We start from the raw sequence: 4,856 nt of genomic DNA, 5'->3' as shown, positions 1-4,856 counted from the left end.
GATGTGTTTTATTGGGAGTATAGAGGATTACTGAGGTATTGTCATCTTATATTACTTGATTACCACGTTGGGTGCGTTAGTTCGGGTCATATAGATTACTCCGGTAATCTTCATTTAATTTTCAATATTCTCTTGTTTGGTGAACCAAATTTAATGAAATGAAGTGAGATGATGGCAACACAACCGTAACCACACAAGACTACTCCAAAACAATCTGCCAAGCTTCAATCACCTTGCACAATCTCGGCTAAACCCACAATTGTAACTAACAAATCAACACACAACAAGCATAAACATAATGCTAATGTGATCCAAGGCTTAAAGGTTACACCATCAGCCAAGGGATTCCACCGCAACCCTTAGCAAAGTTTGGATAAAGAAAATAACACTCTCAAAGCAACTATTTTTCATTCATCAAATCTGAATTACACTGGGAAAATTTGGCCTTTCAAATGGCCTTAAAAGCTGCCCTAAGCTACAAAGATCTCTAAGCCATCCATGTGCGCACAAATAACTCTAGTCAATCATGACCATGAGACTTTGAGATTAAAATAGTTCAAAATTACATAAAAAATGCAACACGAAATAACTTAAAATACTTGTAATCAAATCCTAAGAGAAACAAAGAATCATGTGACTTTCATTAATTGATGTGAGTTGTGGTGGCAGGGTCTTTGTACCGGTGTAGTTATTTTGCTGATTAGCGATGGTAAAAGTTCGCATTTGTTAGTCTTCAGTGAAGATCTGTTCTTTATATATCTTTTGTCGCCTATCCTATTTAATGCAGGGTGATTTTGTTGTGTTATTGCCTTCAACTCATATGCAAAGTATATTTGTTCTTTGGCTTCTTTTTACTATCCTGTTATTTATGGTTGTTTAAGTTTTAAATTCAACATAGAAGTCATGCATAATACTAGTAAACTTTGATTAGAGGGGATAAACTGTTATGTAGAATAGATGGATTTAATAATTTGTTCCGGTTTCTATGGATTATTTTCGGGTTTGTTTAAGACGATTGATGGGTTATACTACTGTGTTCCATTTTTATTACTAATGGATAATTGCCAAATGCTAAGCTAATTTGTTTCTGATTCCATAAGTTAATGCAATGTATTGTCATATTGCTTGGCGTATTATCTTTTTGTAAGATGTAAAATATACATGAATTCCAATCATATTGTAACTATCAAGCTTACTGATAGTAAACTTTTGTTTTGGGTCCAATAGCAGATGACTTGCCTTTTTTTATAAATGTTTGTATAATTCAAGTTTCTGATTTGGATTCTGGAAACATTTTCCTTTGTTATGTCAGACAATGTAGACTTGGGGACTGCTTGTGGAAAATTTTTCAGAGTTTGCTGCCTAAGCATCATCGGTCCAGTGGATGGCAATAGCACTTCAGACGAAACAGCTGCCAATAAATTTCAAGAATTGATTAATAACCTTGATGTTGTTGTACCAGAGGTACTCTCTTCAGTTATTTTTACCTGATCATATAAGTAATGTTGATAGAAGATCCAGATAATTATGTCAGAGGTACTCCTTTAATTTTTGTACATATTTCTTGAGATATCTTAAATTCCACCTATAGTGCAACAATACTTTATGAATGCAGCAGTTGAAGGGATTGGAGATGTTCGTGCTGTGCAACTCATCTCTAAATTTGGTATGTTAATTCATCATTTAGGATGTTTTCTTGTTTGATGTGACTTTATGTTATGAAATTCATTAATTTTTTGTTAGCATCTAGAAATTTGAAGATGAATGCACCCTTATAGCATGTTTTTATTGTAAAATCTTGTTTTCTATATGCCTAACTATGATAATAAAAACTTACGGATATGCTAATAAATTCTTTTGTTGTTTTGGTAAGGAAGATCGGAAAAAAAAATACATATATAAATTGTATAATATTGACAAAGGTTTAAACCTAAACATACAATCGTTGTTGATATTTAGTTTTTCCTCAATTACAAATTGGGGCACCCTTACTACTATACGTTTATAACTTGATGTATTCTTGAGCATCAGTCCCAACTACTTGATGCCAAATTCATTCTTATCTATCTCTTCCCAATTAAAAGTTCTTATTCTTGATATCTGACATGTTATATCTTCGCTTGAATGGCAGGCACATTGGAGAACTTGTTGAAATGTGTTGATCAAGTTGAAGGAGATCGTATTAGAGAGGTAGAATTTACCAGTTACAACATAAATCATAAACTTTTTCTTCTTATTCTCTTCCCTAGTTGGTTAGCCGGTGTAAATTAGGTTAATAGATGGAGCTTGTTGGCTCTAATCTGGTTTGGACCATATGCCCCCAGTTTAGGCCTCTGTAGTGGGACTGAAATTAATCAATTTACAAAGGTCACCCATGATATGTTAACTTAGCATTCTAAGGAATAAAATTTGTTTCATTTTCATTCTATATATCTCAACTGGCTGAAAAGTCTTTGCATTTCTTTCTATTTTTCTTTTTTAATAAGATGGTTTGTAGATGTTTTTCTGCAATCTTTATTTTTCATGTGCACTTGCAGTGTTGTAGAGAGCAGTTTACTATACAATAATGCTATTCCTAATTCTCTTTTTATCTCTTGCAGACCTTGATAACTCATGCTGATCAAGCTATCCTAAGCAAGAACGTGGTATTGTTGTCTACCTTTATCTTTGCTTGTTAAAACTATATATTCTTCTCATTAATTATATTGAATTCATAATTATCTGGATGGCAATAGCACTTCAGAGTTCTTTTTTATGTGTGCTTTAGTCATTTACCTTAAGAATTCATTATACAATAAACAAGTGCTAAAAAATATCTGTAAAATATTATACAGAATATGAAAGGAGAATATTTGACAAAAGGGAAAGGGATTATCAAAATCATAAAATAGATTTGAGGGGAGTAGAATCCATGTGGACAAGTGATTAAAGCCGGATATTTTATTTGTAATCAATTAACATCTGAATGAAAGAAACTTAGCCATTATGATGGTTTTGGATGTTAAGTGTGAAGGTTGGAAATAACAAAAATATGTGCTCCTTAAGCTAAGTGCTGCTTTAAAAGGTGCTACTGAAGAATTGTGGTTAAAATGTGTTGATTTTATGCACTAGTGATGATATCAGGGGTGGACTAGGAATCAGTTAAAACAATAAAACTGCAAAGGGTTCTAAGTAGTTGTGTTCAATTATGAATTGATGTTATCCACCATCTTTAATATATACAGTTATTTAATATTTGAATTATAAAATGTCATTGGCAAGTATGAAGGGAGAAGTGTAAACTAGCAAACTGGTGAAGAATGTGACTCCTGTTTTACTTTATGCTTACTGCATGGTTTAGAGGCAGAATTTAAGTGCATATGGATGGGCTGTGCATTCATTTGACATGTTAGTTATATTATCATTGTTATTTGTTATTAGTATAGGGTCACATTTAAGCTGGGATGGCTAATATCATTTTATATAGTAATCTTTTATCATACTTTTTTTCCATGATCCTTTCCCTCAAGTACAAAATAGACTCCCTCACAACCGAGAGCCCTTTTTAAAACCCAAGACTCTCACATTATCTTGCTGTTTGCAAAGTTGCTTTGTCTTTAAGACCAAGGAGCCATAGACCTCTTCTTGTAATTGAATTTGATTGTCTTTTTATGGTTGCAGAAATGTTATTCAATCTTCCTTATCAGACAAGGACCACATGGAGAAGGCAAAGAGCTGCGAATTTGTACAGGGACTGATGTTATCCACCATCTTCTATGAAGTTGGAGGAGAATGGGCGATGCACATATCAAACTTTTTTTAATTATTGATGTTTTAGTGATGTCAAAGCGTCAATGAGGGAAAAAAAATATGTATCAAACTTTTAATTATTGATGCACTAATAACATGGGTCTTTTATTCCTGTATATATACTATTGTTCAATTTCATTTACTAAATTAATTGAAAAATTGTTGAATGTTTATATTTATCATTGAATTGTGATAATTGTTATTGGTTGAGGAATATTATGAAGAATTTCATTGCATTATTTTATTATAATTGGTAATAATCAGAAAAATAAACTAATTACAAAATAAAAATATTTATAAAACAATATTTGCAAAAAAAAATTCTTGACAGTTTTAAAACTATCAAGGATGAAAAATTATTATTAACAATATTTAATTATTATTATTATTATTCAATTTAAAAATAAAAAAAAACACTTAAAATTACGCCAAATCTTTGACGGGTTATAACTATCAAGAATCTGTCAAGAGATTCTTAACAATTCGAAAACTGTCACGACCATTTTGTTAGAGTAGGTGCACTAGAGCTAATCAATTATTGTAAAATTAACTCTTTGTAATAATGTTTATTAATCAATAAAAGGTAATTTTCTTCTATATCATGTAAATCATAATTGTGTGTATTGATATATGTCCTTAGGATGGTAGAATCGTGACGAAGGTATCAAGTGTTTCAAATCTTGATAGTGAGAACTCTATGATCACATATGGTGGTTATTCTAGAAATGTCCGTAGCTACAATATTATTTTGATCAAGGACACAGATAATACAATAAGGCTATCATAGTGTTGAACAACCTTGTCGAAAGACAATGACTGATCTCACTTGTCAAGGTTGTTTGCCGACAACTTAGTGCAACACATGGGTGCTTGCTGTAGGCAAGTTCACTGGACAGACCCACCAAAGGATTCCATATGGATGGTAACTCCAGTATCTATGAAATAAATCCTCCAACGAATGGTGGTGCATGTACCCTTAAACTTGAGATCATCGAAGCACCTTATACACCGATTGGTATAGTTTGACACTAGCCCAACGTAGTTCTATTTAGAGCTATCAATACAGT

At 32.2% G+C, this 4,856-nt stretch overlaps 1 long non-coding RNA gene across 1 annotated transcript; it reads left to right on the top strand.

Moving 5' to 3' along the window:
* The first annotated feature begins 1,583 nt into the window (after window positions 1-1,583).
* Window positions 1,584-2,660, top strand: LOC116125125. The gene is made up of 3 exons (XR_004127287.1): window positions 1,584-1,666; window positions 2,132-2,190; window positions 2,601-2,660. It is a non-coding gene; the product is annotated as an uncharacterized LOC116125125 (long non-coding RNA).
* Window positions 2,661-4,856: the final 2,196 nt, after the last annotated feature.

Source organism: Pistacia vera, unplaced genomic scaffold, assembly GCF_008641045.1.
Source record: "Pistacia vera cultivar Batoury unplaced genomic scaffold, PisVer_v2 Contig160, whole genome shotgun sequence".
NCBI lineage: Eukaryota > Viridiplantae > Streptophyta > Magnoliopsida > Sapindales > Anacardiaceae > Pistacia > Pistacia vera.
The sequence above is the reverse complement of the archived record's forward strand: the minus strand, read 5'-3'. Positions and strand labels throughout refer to the sequence as shown.